Source organism: Pseudorasbora parva, chromosome 17, assembly GCF_024679245.1.
Source record: "Pseudorasbora parva isolate DD20220531a chromosome 17, ASM2467924v1, whole genome shotgun sequence".
Lineage (NCBI taxonomy): Eukaryota > Metazoa > Chordata > Actinopteri > Cypriniformes > Gobionidae > Pseudorasbora > Pseudorasbora parva.
Window position 1 is genome coordinate 23846624 of NC_090188.1, and position 18342 is coordinate 23864965.

The following is an 18342-nucleotide window of genomic DNA, read 5'->3' on the forward strand; positions in this document are numbered from 1 at the left end:
TAAAATGTATGATTACAAAATAAAAATCTGCAAGTTCTGCTAACTTAAAATTTCTTAACTTAAAAAATATATATATTTTTTTACTTTTGCCAACTTATTCAGGATTACAGTGTAAAACAAAGTAATAAATGGGATAGCATGGGAAGTACGGGGCACAACCTAACGTGGGGTTAGTTGTAACATGAACAGTTTAAAACTTTCCACACATGCCAGGATGACGAATCTTTGTGTATTAACTCGTTGCCATATCAACATTATTTAGAGTAAAAATTACCAAAATTACTGAACATTTATTATCCATAGCAAAAGTGCATTTCTTACTTAAGTTAATTTTTTTCATCTCTGTTCTTTGTGTTTATTTAAAATAAGACAAATGATATTATTGTAATCGTATATCTGTTATTTAACAGTTGAGATCGTTCTTTAATGCTGATCTAACCAGCAGAAGACAGGAGCCATTGGTGGGGTGCAGGTGCGGTGTGTTGCAACACTGCGTGACAATGTGCCCCTATTAGAATTAGGATATTCTATTCTATACTGTTATGAATTATTTGGAGAAACCATGATAAAATGGTGAGTAATGACTGAGAGTCAATGTTCATTAACTATTCATTATTATTATGTTTTTAACTATGTTGTATAGTTGTATTTAGTGATGTGTTTGTTGTCAAACTCAAAAATCACTATATTTTAATGATTTAAAAATGCAATTATTTTATTTTAAAAAGTAAACAATAGTATGTTAGTTTGTTTTGGATTTTTTTAATTATTATTATTATATGAAGTAGCATTTTAAGCTGTTATTTGGTCATGTTACAATGTGCTCATCATATGGGGCATATTTTCACATTTCACTTCCATTTTTTTGGGGTGAATCAAGAAAAAAGCATACACTGTATTAATGAAACAAAACTACATAATTGTAGTAGACGTGTGAAATTAATATGGGGAAACAATAAATACTCTGAAACCCAAGTGGATTTATACAAACTGAGAAAGTCAAAAAGCATTAGGTTGTGCCCCCTCTCCCCTATTTAATTAATTTCATTAAATACATGAATTACATCAGATTAATTTGATTAAATCCATATATGAACCTAAAAAGATTGATAAACATTTGTACATTCTCTAAACCATGACTCTTATGTTGGCAACACATTAATAATGTACAATGCCTTGTCTATTCAAATATAGTCATGCTAGAACAAACAACTGCGATTAAAAATGAGATCACATTTATTAAAACGTCCCTAATATCCCATATAGACTCATACTGTGAGCAAATATCAATAACGCTAAAATGTTCTTTTTCATTCACAATGGCATGAGGAAATACAAGAAAACAAGAAAAACAACTGTCAGCTCGTTTCTAAAAGTGATGCATTGCAGACCAGAACCAGATCACAGTTGTTAGTCGTATTAAGTGAATGATGTAAGTTTATCTGAATCTGTGAATCCCATGATGTGTAGGCTATCTTGTGCTCTGTGTTATTTATTCTGCTAACAGCCTTATATTGGATTAGCTTTATGTTTGTATTCTTGGACACGATGGAGTTTTACTTACAGATTTGTGTCCAGAAGTAAATGGTCATGATATTGAGATCTCTTTCCCATTATCAATTATAAATGATATGGCCAGGTCAGGATTTTGTATCATTTTTAAGAGCGGTTAAGACGCGCTTGCCAATTTGTTGATATATTCCAGCAGTGGGGAAAACTGTAGGGGGGTGTTTTGGCCTTAATTGCACTTTTTGTTAGGATATATTATAGATATTGTTCTTTCCCAGTGCCAGACTTCTGGATTTAAACCATGAAAGACACAAAACAAAATGATGCAAGAGAGTGTCAGGTTAGTGCTTTGGTTTTGTTTATAGTTTCATTTCGTCTAAGGGTATTAATGTTTTTACAACAACGATGTACTAAAAATGGAAATGTTTTTGCGTTGTGTTTTTCACGACAACAACGTTGTCACACCAATCTGCGAAAACCACAAAAAACGCTGTTTTATGGGGCCAAACCAATAGTTGGCACTGTCACTTTGTAAAGAAACATTAGCGCCTATAGAATTAACACCTAATATGCATACACAAGACGTCACCATTTACATTTACATTTATGCATTTGGCAGACACTTTTATCCAAAGCATATTGCATTGCATACAAGGTACATTTTTACATTATTGTCAATTCTTGCTTTCCCTGGGAATCGAACCCATGACCTTGGCGTTGCTAGCGCCATGCATTACTGGCAGAGGTGGACAGTAACTAAGTAAATTTACTTAAGTACTGTAATTAAGTACACTTTTTGAGTATCTGTACTTTACTGGAGTATTATTTTTTCTGGAAACTTATGACTTTTACTTCACTACATTTGAAAGATAAATATCGTACTTTTTACTCCATTTCTATCTAGGTCGAAAGTCATTTCTGTTGCAGCTCTGAATGTCGGTGGATGATTTTTTCCTTCTTTAAACGGTGTTTTGTTGTTGTTGTTGTTGCAGACAGTCTATCAGGTATCACTCTTATAGTCATATACATTTCCACAACTTTTTTTGAACACTGATCAGTTCATAGAAAAGAGGAAGAAGACGGTTCTTAGGCACAAGTGTGTGCACCCATAGCCATAGTTTGAAAGTATGTTTCAGTTTTTAAAAAAATATCTAGATTAGTTTAGTTGGCATATACTTGGTGCATGTCTTATAAAATATTAAAAATATAAATGTCTGGGAGAAAGAGAAGAGTAAAGTTGGGAGAATATCAGATGTGTATCAGTGTATTGGATCCGTGCATTCGGCCTTAAAGTGACAGCAGCTTTGTAAAGAGCTTTGTAACTTTTACACAAGTATTTAAATTAGTTTAAGTTAGTTGTATGGTAGAATGTCAGATGGAGCATCACTGACTGGCTTAAACCATGATGACAGTATGCATGTATACAACAATAATAAAATAATGCATTGGCATAAAAAAGGAAATTTACTTTTATACTTAAGTACTTTTGAAAACAAATACTTCTGTACTTTTATTTGAGTAAAAATCTGTTTTTACAACTTTCACTTGTAACGGAGTAATATTTGAACAGTAGTACTTTTACTTTTATTCAAGTAATAGAGTTGTGTACTTTGTTCACCTCTGATTACTGGTTGAGCTACAGGAAAGTAGCTCAAATTCAAGCAAGTAGCTCAAATTCAGCATTTGCACAAATTCACGTGTGGTTTTCCCTGTGCCCGTTTGCCTGTGTTCCTGATCCTTGTTTGTTTGTTATCATGCACTTGTCTTTATGGTTCCTATGTAGTACTTCGCCTGTTCCTAGTTCTGTTAATTATCCCTCTTATTTATTTAAGTCCTTAGTTCTCCGTAGTCATTTGTCTTGCGTTGATACGTAACAAAACGGATCTTGCTTGTTCCTGTATCCTGAGTATTTTTGGATTCAAATGAAAGACTTCTTTAGGGAATCTTTGTCGTGTTTACTGACTAGCAGTACTCGACAATATGTGACAGTGACAAAATAGTGCACTGTTATTATATTATATTAGGTTTAGGGGGAGTACCTAAGTATTACCCAGTTATTGCAATTACTATAATAAGTACATAGCATGTGCATGGGTAAAAGGATTGTATAAAGTGCTACTGTTGATCTTGAAACTGGTCTAACTTGGCCTTATTTGGTGTTTGTTCTGATTGTTAGTTATGCTTCCAATCCCAAAAGCTATATTACTGCACATAATAACATAGCAACTTATATTTTCAACATAAGTTTTCTGTATCTGCGCAGCATGGTGACATCTTGATACAGGTATGCTAATGACGTTAAACTAATTTGATGTGTCTGTCCCCAGTGTAAAGTCTCTAAGCATACAAATGGTACCAAATAATGAGGAAACTTCCTTCAGTGGTCAACAAAGACATTTTATAGGATAAAGACCGCCATTAGGCTGCAAACATATGGAAAACCAATCAAGGGTTACTTCGCTAACACACTGAAAACGCTGAGGAGAAGAGAGGGAGGAGCCCAGGGTCAAAACGATGGGAAACGTTCAACGTTCCTGTTCACTAACTGCTAGCTGCTGACTGTACTGGGGAACCACCGGCTTCAACGGCTAATAGCATTTCCTTGCACTGATCCACTGAGTCAGTGAATGGATCTGAGTCTATGCCTCCATTACATTTTGGCTCAGGAACCCAGAGAGTATGTTCAAGCACAACTACATGAAAAGAATGAAATGTGACTTTAATGGGCCAGAATATATTGATTGGGCGGATACACAATAACAAAACATTTGCCACAAAAGAAAACAATCCACAGGGCCTGTGTTGCAGCAACAATTATGAATGTCCTAAATGGAAAACTTACTAACAAATATCCTCATGCAACGCAAGACCATTCCAGAAGATGTAAACAAAGTCCTTGAACATGCCCACAGTCTTCACATTCAGTTCACTTTCTCTAATAACGGAGAAAAAAAACCTTAAAGCATTCGAAATTTGAAGTAAAAGTACTAAAATGTACAAATAACTGCTTGACTTTCCTCATGGAAGTACTTCTATCATTAAGTTACCTGATTTAGTCTTCTCAAAATAAATACATTATTACAACAATTTGTGGTATGTTAAATGTACCCGTCATTCAAGCTTGCCCCAAACTGAGTATTTTAGGGCACTTTCCCATTTCAAAATACTCTTATATTTCACATGACATCAAAAGCCTGTGAGGACATCTCAATTTACAGCTCAGGGCCTGAATTCAACAGGGTTTACAGAGGTTTCATTGAGTCATTAGGATGCTATGACAACACTTTCCCTCTTATTTCATGTGTTTAATTTGGTTGGTTCAAGTTCCTTTCTCTCCTCTACTTGTATATGGCTCCCTGGAGAGAAACAAGCAACTCTCGGAGAAAAGAGATGGGAGAAAGGGAGGAACACTGCAATCTCCTGCAGAGTTGTTGGATCAAGTCTTAGTGTTATTCTCTTTCCTCAGGTGAATAAGGGTCCGGGGTTGACGTTCTGTCTTCCGCGGCCTTAAACGCGTGTGAAAGTGCTCTACTCTCTGTCTCCGCAGCACAGTCGGTCAATCTGTTGTTCAAATCTAGAGTTACCATGACCAGGCAGTTTCTGTGAAAAATGCCCAGCCAAGTTGACCACATCATTAGAGTTACCTGTGGAATCATTTCTGAATGGAAGTGCCCTTTGTGGTATTATTAGCCAGCTCAGATATCTTTCTTCATGCCACTGGGCAACGACTGGGGAAACAGCCCTCAGTCTTTAAAGTGACAGCTCATTTTTCCTTCAAAATGTCAGAAACGTTTTCGCCCCGAATCTGGCGTTTCTTCGCCTTGTTGGCACGTTGACTATGCCTCTCTTCTTTTTTTTTTTACCAAATCCGGGATATGCATTAGAGTTTCCGTTTTCGTAATGCTTATACCGTCTCTTAGCAATTATTAATGACAATATGAATAACTTCGGGGGAGAACCTGATCACTTCTCCAGCGGTGGAAGAATCCCAAGAGCGGTACAGTGACCTGCGAGAACTCAGGGAAATAGTGTTCTCTGGTGATGTTCTAGTCATTGCCACAACATTCATTATTCCTTGGGAGGGAACAGCGTACACGCCGGCGGAACACTGTGAATGGCAAATTTGCCTCCAGAGACCTGAAGGTCTGCCAAGCCGTTACCCGTAGCCGAGTACGTGTGCCCTCGGTGCGATTAGTCTCTGCCGATCCAGTCATTCGAATGATGGATGCATTGACGCTGAGGCTAACTCCAGAGAAAAAGGAAACCTCCTGTACTTCAGCGAGTCATGTCATCACTCTTCTCCGGCTCTGTTGACACAAGAGACATCCCCTATTAAAAAGCTGCTTTAGCACTCCAGAGCCGACTGAGTCAATGAGGGTAGAGCTGGCAAGAGCCATTATGTGGGTGGCGGTAATATTAATAGACACCTCTCTTAGCGTACGATCTGTTTAAGTTTCAGTGGCAAAGTAAACCCAACATGCCTTACGTATAATTCCACTTTAAAATTTGAGCGGCCACTCCGCTTTGAAGTGTTTATCTGGGTCTGAAGTAGGAGAGGGCTCTCTTCTGGCCTCAGTGATGAGTGTTGGGATTTACGACAGTGTTTAGAAATCATTTCCAAGGAGCGGAGAACATAATGGCCTTAAAGTACCCAGTGTGTTTACCATTCGGCTCCGCTGCTCGGAGGATTCCAGCATCTGATGAAGGATTCAGATCAGAAAGATTTAACAATATGCTTTACAAACCAACGAGTTAATTTCTATTTGATTGTATGGAAGACAGCTCAGAATAAAATATTTATCACAGCATTGTACATGATGGGTAAATATGACATGTACACCCGTTGTTGATATTAAATGGATGGTTCACCCAAAAGTAAATGTTGTCATTGTTTACTCTCTCTCAGTCACGCATAATGTTCTTCTGTGAAATACTAAAAGTAAATCAACATCAAGTTTGTTGTATTGAAAAGCCTAACATCTTATTTTGTGTTTTACCAAAGAAATGTAGAAATAATATGGGGCTAGTGAGCAAATAATGCCAATTTTTTTTTTTTCGTTTTTGGATGTCATTCCCAAATTGGCGTCGCTAGACCATGTTTACAGGGACTTCAGCCTCGTCTTTCATCTCAGCCCCTCAAAAAAATCTATGATTAACTCAAGCTGTCAACAGTCACAAAAAAAATCTGTGATTATGTGATCTCTCGTCGCGTCTGCTGAAAAAAAAAAGTGGCTGCAGAAGGATTTTTTTCACGTTTAATCCTACCCTTACTCAAAATGTCATTACTTGATCTTCCGGTGAATCGGCAGACTCTCTGGTGGCGTTTGCCAGACCTCTCCAATCATTTAGTCCACTTAAACCCCGAGCACATAAATACACACTATTCATACACATCTGTATGATAAAACCATCACAGTTTCTATAGGAAGCAGACACTGAAGCCTCTCACGTAGAGACTCAGAGACCCATGCTGATATCAAACAAGGGACAAAAAAATTCAAGCAGGCAGAACAGTGAAAGAGAACCACTGTCTGGACTGTATCCTTTAACTGACCTGGGAGCAGAAGATAACGCAGCATCATCACTGCACTGCTCTGAGATTCCAAAGCTGGGAAAAGTCAAAACACACTTAGACGATTTGTGTATGCGTGTTTATCTTTGAACATCATTAATCCAGAAAATGAAGCATGGGAGAGACCGGGAGCAATTGCAACAGGGGATGATTTGTAACACTAAATTTCTTCAATTACAAATAAGCCAGAGTGATGACACTTATTCAACACATGCTCAATCGAGATATCTATATACTAAAATAGTGGGATCGCTTCACTTGGTGAGAGGTATTAAAAATGAGATGAGATGAAATGAAAGATGTATTGGACCCACTTTATATTAGGTGGCCTTAACTACTATGTACTAACATTTTAATTAATCATTTGATACAATGCACCTATTGTGCACATACATGTTTTTACATTGTACTTACATTTTAAAAATACCTGCATGTAATTACGTCTGTAATTAATTTTTGTAGTTACATTTGTAATTACACAGTTGGCACTTCCCTTACACCTAACCCTACCCTTAAACTTACCCATCCCACCACACCTGTCCCTAACTCTACCCGTATCCCACCTCAGTATCAGCAAACAAGGTGTTTTGCAATACAAATTGAACACAGTAAGTACATTGTACTTATTTTTTTTATGTAAGTGCAGAGTACTTAAGGCCACCTAATATGGGTGGGGCCGATGTATTTTTGATAATATTATTTCTCTTCTCCAAAATTTTATGACTGAGGTCAAGGCAAGAGTAACACAACACTGTAAAAAAATATTGTTGGTTTAACTTAAAAAAAAGTAAGTAACCTGGCTGGCTTAAAAATTTGAGTTCATTGACATTAAAAATGTGAATTGATACAATGAAGGGGATTGGTTTAATGAATAGAAACTCAAAATATATTGTATCTGAACCACATAAAAAAATTGATAAATCATTAAAATAGCACAATTTGGCATGTTTTACTGTATCATCACAAATAAAACACACACAATTACTCAATATGCTTAGAAAATCTTTTAATAATATTTGAATAAATATTGTCGATTATTAAAAATGTTCATTGTGTATAAAACTAAATTTTAACAATAATAATAAAAACACAATAAAGATTATTTCTTCAAAATATCTATTTTTTGACACAGCAGCTGTTCAATAACCTTGTGAAAAGGTACATTTTAGCACACTTATAACAAAGTGCATGAAACTAATATACTTTAAAAAATCCAAATTGAATGAAATGCAATATATAATGATTGTATTGCAATTATTGTATTGTAAAACAATGATTTACACTGTAAAAAATTATATGTTCAATAAGTTATGAAAACATTTTTTTAAATTGTTTTAATTAATCAAAATAAGTTAAGCAATGTTATATACAAGCTGTAACTCATTTTTTAAAGTCAGTTTAACATAATTTAAGTTGAAATAACTTAAACATCCAAGTCGATTGTACTGCAAAAGTTCAAAATTTGCCTTTTTTTACAGTGTAGAGTTTACTTCAAACAGTACACATAAGTACAAGTACAAGCGCACATTAAATAAAATCAAATATACTTCTTTTTTCACAAGGGTATACTTTAATAATACAAAAATCAACTTGCTTCAGAAAATGTACTTAGAATTTTGCTTTAAACACATGCTGAAAACTGCTCAATAAATAGTGAAGAAACATATTAATTCACTGTGTCCTTTAAAAAAAACAATGGAATAAAACATTTTTGTATGTAATGGGAGTGATTGTAACCCTCTGACCTCTTTATTAAATTCAATATTATGATCCCCTTATAAGTCTATTAATGGTACTAGTTACCTTTTGGCAAATACAAATGTTTCTTGTACCAAAAAGATGGGAGGTACAGTAGATTTGCAGTAATCAGTGAGTTATGAAGGAAAATGTTACAATTGCTCCCGGTCTCTCCTACTTAATGTTAGTTACTTCCCTTCTATGTCTCTCCATCTCTTCATTCTGCTTTGATGTCTTCAGAGACGCAGCGTTCCCATTACGTGTATTTGATCAGAGTTCTGACAGGAGACAATCTGTGTAAAACGGAAGGTCAAGACAATCCATATTCTCTCTGCTAAGAGTTCTAAAATAAGAGCTTTTATCCTGAATCACAGATATCTGAATATTTTCCCGTCGCTCTGTCCAAAGCTCTCAGATATTTCCTATTTAAGAGTTCCATCTAAAAACGCATAAATGTCACAAATGGTTGATTTCACCAATCAGACCTAAAGTAAATTACGCCCAAAGTTCAAGCTGAACTGAAAGCACACTAATAGGAGGTGGCATGGCGTGCCAGAGCACATGGCACAGACAGAGACGGACACTCCCTTCTGATGTGTGTGTGTGTGTGTGTGTGTGTGTTAGAGCACATGTTCTTTGTGAGTGGTCGGGAGTGTGTTTATGAATGTCTGTTTGTCCCCCAGTGTTTGTATGAGTGTGTTTATTCGTGTTTGTGTGTGTCTGAGTGTTAGTATGAGTGTGTTTATGTGCAGAATGCTTTTATGCTAGTGTGTGTGTATGTGTGTGTGTGTGTGTGTGTGTGTGTGTGTGTGTGTGTGTGTGTGTGTGTGTGTGTGTGTGTGTGTGTGTGTGTGTGTGTGTGTGTGTGTGTGTGTGTGTGTGTGTGTGTGTTTTCGTCGGATCCCAAAGGGACTGTCTTCGATTTCCCCATTAAAGATAAAGCAGGAACAGTTTAATGCCTGAAAGGTGCAGATGGTAAGGATTTTGTCCTGGCCACTCGAATAAACCAGTCAGGTCTGAATGTCCTGACAAGGAGTGCTGGGATAGGACGGCATTCTTCTAGCGCCCTCCCCTTGTTTCTCATGGGCCAATCACAGCAAAATCCGAGCATCAGGGCCCACTTTGGCAGGAACTAAGGGGCTAATGAAATAAAACAGCCGTCATGGCAGCTGAAATTTGCACATCCGACATTATTCATGGATCAATGTCCAAGAGAGACGAATATTTACTGTATCTTATTCCTTGTTAAAAATGAGCGTGTACCTTCCAGTAATACTGCATTTATGTATTTTGAACAGAATGTACCATTATATCAGACCCAATTCGATAATATGCATCAGGGACTAAACTCCACTTTCAAGCCTACATGTTTTTATATATTGACAAAGGGTCTTTGAACTGTGTTGCTACTGTAGACAATGACAAGACCTCCATTCAGTAACCAAAGCAGCTAAAACTTCATTCGACACAAAGATGCTTTGATGTGACTTCAGCATACAAACACACACATGCTGTGTAACCACGAGACTACGCTAGGGGCCAAAAGCGAAATAAACACTTTCAGAATGCTTCATTTTCTTGTTATGAAATTCCTTCGCCATCATGTTTTCTAAAGTAAACCAACCCCGGGGCTGGGAGATACATCAGTCTTGTCACTGACATGCACTGTTCTTTCCTGACAGGTTGGTCGCTATGAACTTGGTTCTGTTGTCTACCCGACCTCCTGTATGTGGACAAACTCCATCTGCTGAAAATTGTGTTTCAAACAACGGACGGTTGTAAGGAGCAGAACACGGCCTACAGAATCACAGCTTTTGGAAACAGGACACCCACAACGAAAAACAAACACCCAGTGCCTCAGAGGGATATCAGTTGCATCTTTATATCTTCTTTTTTCCCTCATTCTGTATTCTCTCTCTTTCCACTGACAGGCTTGCAAGTGTTTAGGAGAAGCCACAAGGGTTGAATGTAGCCCTGAAGCTGCCCTCCCGTAGAGAAAGAGAGAGAGAAAGGGCTCTATTCCTCCCACTGTTTGCTTGTGTGTATTCCTGCTCGATTACCTTCTCATGGGCCAAAAAGGGAGATAATAGTGGCTGAAAAAGAGAGGGGGAAAAGAACAGCCCTGTGAGATTTCAGCCTGATTTCCTGCTCATCCTCCAGGCTGAAGAAAAATCAGCTTTGATCAAACTCTCACTCATATACAAAGGATTGAACTTTAAACCTTTGATTACATATGCTGCAAAGAAGTTATAAACTCATTAAGTCCCGCCGCTCTTCCGCAGAAATCCTCCTGCTGACCACTTTTATAAACAGATTTCTGAGATGAGCAAAGTTCACTTCTCTCATTGGCTGGCCAATTCAACACACTAGACCTATACCATTTGATGTTATTAAATGATTGCCATATCCATATAACACAGCATAAAAGTAATTTAAATAAAATCACATAACAATGATAAAATAAATGTGCAATATAAAAAACAAATGAAGTCATATATATGTTTCTACCAGGGTATTCTCACAAAAATGCGTATAAATAGTACGAGTGTGCAATGTCGTGGAATGTATACGCCAAAACTCATTTTGGCGTGTCTATGGCACGCTGTTTTTCGCGTGCATATGATACGCATTTTATGGCGTATTATACATACGAACCCCCCACCCCACCACCCTAAACCTACCCAAGCGCGTGTCATATATACGCCCCACTACCCTAAACCTACCCAAGCGCGTGTCATATATACGCCCCACTACCCTAAACCTACCCAAGTGCGTGTCATATATACGCCCCACTACCCTAAACCTACCCAAGCGCGTGTCATATATACGCCCCACTACCCTAAACCTACCCAAGCGCGTGTCATATATACGCCCCACTACCCTAAACCTACCCAAGCGCGTGTCATATATACGCCCCACTACCCTAAACCTACCCAAGTGCGTGTCATATATACGCCCCACTACCCTAAACCTACCCAAGCGCGTGTCATATATACGCCCCACTACCCTAAACCTACCCAAGCGCGTGTCATATATACGCCCCACTACCCTAAACCTACCCAAGCGCGTGTCATATATACGCCATAAAGTGCGTATCATATGCACGCGAAAAACAGCGTATCATATGCACGACAAAATGAGTTTTGGCGTATACATTCCACGACATTGCACACTCGTACTATTTATACGCATTTATGTGTGATCGGGTTGGTTTCTACTCTTTAAAGTGTATTTATGTGTCATTATTTTTTAAATTAAATTATATATACACCAGCCAGGAATATGACATTATGACCACTGACAAATGAAGTGAACACTGATTATCTGTTCATCACGGCACCTGTTAGTGGCTGGGATATATTAGGCAGCAACACACTAAAAAATGCTGGGTTAAAAACAAACCATGTTGGGTTGAAAATGGACAAACCCAAAAATTGGGTTGTTTGAATCCAGTGAATAGAACCATTAAAAAAAACAATTTCTGGGTTTGTCCATTTCCAACCCTACTTTGGGTTGTTTTTAAACCAGCATTTTTTAGAGTGAAGTAAACATTTTAACCTCAAAGTTGATGTGTTAGAAGCAGGAAAATTGTGAGCAAAATTGTAATTGGCTAGACGACTAGGTCAGAGCATCTCCAAAACTGCAGCTCTTGTGGGATGTTCCCGGTGTGCAGTGGTCAGTATCTATCAAAAGTGGTCCATGGAAGGAACAGTGCATGGTGAACCAGCGACAGGGTCATGGGTGGCCAAGGCTCATTGATACACGTGGGGAGCGAAGACTAGCCCGTGTGGTCCGATCAAATAGACAAGCAACTGTAGCTCAAGTTACTTAAAGGGGGGGGGGGGGGGGGGGGTGAAATGCTGTTTCATGCATACTGAGCTTTTTACACTGTTAAAGACTTGGATTCCCATCCTAAACATAGACAAAGTTTCAAAAACTAAGTTGGACATTTGATGGAGTATTTCTGTGTCAAAAATACTCCTTCCGGTTTTTCACAAGTTTCGGAGAGTTTTTTTCGAGTATGGGTCGACTTGACGTCGATAGAGCGGAAGGTCCTTGAATGGGCCGTACTGGCTCTTCTCCCGGAAGGGTGTGCGCACGCGTGACTGAGGGGAAAGAGCAAATGCACGCCCATAAACACTCGCTCAGGTGCAGATCCAGTCGTCCGTGAAACACTTCTGTCACACCGCGCTCCACTTTATTCCTATGGGTGACGTCGAGCGACTTCGACGCTTCAGCACAGGATTCCGGGAAGGCAGCGCTGCATTTGAACCGATTTGAATGCAGAAATGACGGGAAGCGGCACAACATCACACTTCCGTCGTGTCGCAAAAGTGGATCTCCACGGTCACTGCTGTCACAGGACTTCACGAAATCAACAGTTACCAAAGAAGTGTGTTTTTGATGGAGCAGTGACGATAAAGGTTCATCCTGCTTTGGAAGCAGTCGGTGAGTAAAACTGCTTCAAATGTCTAACGTTATGTTGTTGGCTATCATTGCGTAAGTAAACATCAGTAAACGACACGATCGTGTATAACGTTAGTTAATTTATCAATGGAGCATGCGATCTATGGTTTGTGTTTAAATACATTTTTTTAGCTGACCACTTTAGGTGTCAGTTTGTTTATTGTAAAACCACCCAAACATAAACCTAGCGTTCTCACAAAGCGTGCTTCTTCATTCAAATGCGCTAACGGTTACTCCATTGTTGTTCTATGTATAACGTTACACTAGTCTGACGTGCAAAACCCTTTTGCTTGCTACTGCTAAGGTTTAGTCGCATACAATAGTCCATAAACCAAATCATGTCCTCATAAAACTCGAGTAAACCCACACAAATGTTGAGCGGCCACTAAATACAGTACATACCACACAGACGGATGTCCTGCTGTTGCTGTTTCTCCTGTTGAATTTATTTCAGCCTCCGGATCTGATTCTGGATCATATCTGTATAAGTTGAATCTGATTGATAGCTATAGTTTATTAGGGTAACGTTTTCTTCTCCACGTCATTCTTTAGCTCACGTCATTCTCCGCCCACACGATTTTTTTCGGAAAGACTCGGTACAGCCTATATTTCTTTTATAAATATAATAAAACTAAAGACTTTTCAGAGATATGAAGGATGCAATACTACTCTATAGGTACTCAAGATTGACATGAGATTGACTGAAACTGAGTGTTTCACTCCCCCCCCCCCCCCCCCCTTTAAGATGTTGCTGGATTTGATAGAAAGGTGTCAGAATACACAGTGCATCACGGTTTGCTGTCTGTGGGGCAGCATAGCTGCAGACCAGTCAAGGTGTCCATGCTGACCCCTGTTTGCCAACAGTGTGCACGTGGCCTAGTCTGATGAATCATGTTTTCCAACACAATATTCCTGATATTAGGGAGGTCATAATGTTATGCCTGATTAGTGTGGTTACAGAGATATCCAGGGACTGTCCCATGAATAGCGTTATGTTAAAATCAAATCGATAGATGGCTTCAATTGAAATGAGCTGATAACATCACTGTTTTCTCCAGAGCGACTGTACAGCTGAATCAAATTTCGTTGTAATATTTTCCTGTTTAACACTGTGGAGCTGCTTTGAAACAATTGTTATTGTAAAAGCACTATATAAATAAAGTTAACTTGACCTGACTTGACTGTATTGGAAGTCATGTACAGGCGAAATATGTCGGCGAACAGTCAGTACTCAGGCAGCTGAATTCTGAATGAATTGCAGTTTCTAACTGGATTAATGTAAACCCAGCCTGATCTGCCGGCGATTTGATTTTGCCCTGCAATCCAGTCTGGAAACCTGTACATTAATTTCTACTGCTAAAAGTACTATACTTTTGCAGGAACCAATCACAGACTAGCTTATCCACCTAGTGCTATTGGCAGGTTTATTAACAGATAGAGAAATGATGGGTGGATGCCCATTGATCACGCCTCCTGTGGTCTGATTGGTTGAAGGACTATCCAATTGCATACAGAGTCATTTGAATAATGCTCATTGATCACACCTCTTGTGGAGTAGACAATACAGAGCAGACTCCCCAGACCAATGTTCAATTTTAAATTGAGCTTGGTCTGGTGATAGCCAGACATGATTAATGAGGGTGCAAAACAATAACCATGCCTAGATGTAAGCACGCATTTTCCACATCAGGCAAGGAAAAATAAGGCCTAAGTCTGGCAATATTTCTAAGGTGGAAAAAAGCTGTTTTCTAAACCATTTGAATATAGTCATTGAATTTCAACTGAGCATCAAAAACGAAATAAAAAAGCCATGATTGAGCACTCGAAGGGATGTGGATACTGAACTGGAATTAGTTAACAAAATTAAATGATTACGTTTATGCAGAGCCATCAGCATACCAACAAGTATAATTCACTTTTTGACTAACAGAGTGTAAGAAAATTGTCTTGCATTCACGCTTTTATTTCATACAAAAATTTGTGAGAACTGCTTTACTAATGTTGGTTCAGATTTATTTTTCTTCAAACATGCATAGAGAAAACGATCAAGGAGAACAATCAAACACAACACCAGAAATGCCTAACCACCAGCACATTATTTCAAGAAGGATGGTATGACATACTGTGTCAGCACTAATGTCTAACAGAATGAAAATGCTACCAGGAGAATTGACAAGGTTGTCCGTGACCCGGACAAGAGCGGTCTCAGTGCTATAGAGACAATATACATATCCATACTGTATATGCTTACTGATTGGTTGATCGAAATGTTGTTCCAGGAACAAGTTTTACTTGGTGAAATCACAAATATACAATATCCATCTATCTATATAAATATACAGAATATTAAATATTACAATTCAAACATTAAAAATAAAATCTGATTCCATCATGTTATCACAGAATGCCATGGTCACTACACACAGAGATGTAGTTAATGTGAGCGTGTGTGTTTGTAAGGCAGCGTTCCAGTTCAGCAGCATGTGGGGGGGTGCTGTGATCAGTTGCCAAGCACAGCACAGAGAAGGAAGCTCCATAGCGACAGGCCAACCGCGGTGTGTTGCCTCCAGCTGGGTCGTGTCACAGTATGTGTATGTATGAGAGTTTGAGTATGAGTGAGTGTGTGTTTGCTCGTGTGCGCCTCTACATGTGTCTATTTTCTGTGGTGCTCTAGCTGGTCGTGGACTCTGGAGGGGCCTGTGTTACATGGACCACAGACACCAGAGCCTCAGGTCACTGCTGGGACAATGTTGTGTGTGTGTGTGTGTTTGTGTGTGTGATGTGTGATTTTTGCAGAGTAGGATTCTTTTGCTCTGCAGTTACAGATGGCCGGGCCATCGAGCAGTGTTCTGGGATGTATGTGTGTGTTCTCTACTTTTTTATCTTTAAAGGAATAGTTCATGCAAAAATGACAATTCTGTCATCATTCATTCACCCTCATCTCATTCCAAACCAAAACAGTAGTCCACACTATATATTAAGTTTTCTGAAGCCACATGATATAGTTGTGTGTGTGAAACAGACCAAAAGTTAAATCATTGTTATTTGTCATACAGGTTTGGAATGACATGAGGGTGAGTAAATTTTGACCGAAATGTCCTTTTTGGCTGAACTATCCCTTTAAATTTCGACTTGAGATGTTTTTAAATCATACAGTAGCAAACTTGGCTCAAGTAAAGGACATAGGTCAAAGGTTAAAAACTATATTAGGAAACTCTATCTCACTGAGTCAACTCATTATGAATCTAGTGACAACAAATATGTCCTCTTGAGATTTTGCGCATGTTTGTGGGTAATTCTCAAAGCCAAAAGCATTATCCCTTATCTGAGTGAGACGTTTGGTCAACAGAACCAGAATCTTTATATAAACATAAGTGGGAATATCAGCACTCCCTTTGTTTGTTCTTTAAAATGTTACTCTGGTATAAAAACCCTGATAAAGCTCCCTATCAGTGTGGCCGATGGGAATTCAACCCTGCGTCTCATTTCCATATTAAAGCAAAGGCTACATGCTAGGCATGCGACATGCTGACCAAACTTAAAGACTGACAGAAACAGAAATCAGAAGATCATTTAGAAAACAATAGTTATGGTATTGGCTATTTGTTCTTTAACCTATCTCTAGATTTAGCCTCTCTTCCCCTATACTGAAAACAGATCTGTAAGAGAGCAAATTAAGCTGTTTTTATTGGATAAAGTCCAGGTGGCATTTTTCAGAAGCAGAGCGTGAACTCCATCAGTGCAGATAAAGCACTGTCCACCAGGGGGCACTGTTGGTGCTGTCCCTCTAATAGAAACCCATTAAATCTCTTAGAGCACAGATCTTAAATGAGTTTCATTAATTTATTGGAGCTTTGACTTGCTCTACATCTCGTCATTCTGCTTCTGTCTTTTGATCTGGTGACGCATTCATTTCTCTTTTGCAGTGAGGAGTCAGTCTCCAGAGCTTTTATGTCAGTTATAAAGTCTACATCTTAACAGTTGTCAACAACTGATCAGGCATAACATTATGACACACTGATTATCTCTTCATCATGGCACCTGTAAAGGCTGGGATATTTTAGGCAGCATATAGTGGCTGGGATATATTAGGCAGCAAGTAAACATTTTGTCCTCAAAGTTGATGTGTTTGAAGAAGGAAAAAATGGCAAGCGTAAGGATTTGAGCGAGTTTAACAAGGGTCAAATTATGATGGCTAGACAAGCATCTCCAAAACTGCAGCTCTTGTGGGATGTTCCTGGTCTGCAGTGGTCAGTATTTATCAAAATTGGTCCAAGGAACGAACAGTGGTGAACTGGCGACAGGATCATGGGTGGCCAAAGGTTATTGATGCACATGGGGAGCCAAGGCTGACCCGTGTTGTCCGCTTAAACAGACAAGCTACTGTAGCTCAAATTGCTCAAGAAGTTATTGCTGGTTCTGATAGAAAGGTCTCAGAATACACAGTACATCACAGATTTTTGCCCATGCTGACCACCGCTGAAAGCGCCAACAGTGGACACGTGAGCATCAGAACTGGACCACGGAGCAATGGAAGAAGGTGGCCTGGTCTGATGAATATATACATTTTCTTTTACATCATGTGGATGGCCGGGTGAGTGTACATCACTTACCTGGGGAACACATGGCACCAGGATGCACTATGGGAAGGCGGCAAGCCGGCGGAAGCATTGTGATGCTTTGGGCAAAGTTGTTAAGGAATGGTTTGAGGAGCACAACGAGTTTGAGGTGTTAAATTGGCCTCCAAATTCCACAGATCTCAATCCAATATAACATCTATGGGATGCTGAACAAACAACTCAGAATCATGGAGGCCCCATCTCGCAACTTACAGGACTTAAAGGATCTGCTTCTAAAATATTGATGCCGGGATACCACAGCACACCTTCAGGAGTCTAGTGAAGTACATGCCTCAACAGGTCAGGGCTGTTGTGGCAGCAGAAGGGGTAACCAGTCCGATGCCATAATGTTATGCGTGGTCGGTGTATTTCAAGCTAACTGAAAACAGTTCACTCAAAAATGAAAATTCGGCCATCATGTATTCACCATGTTTTCAA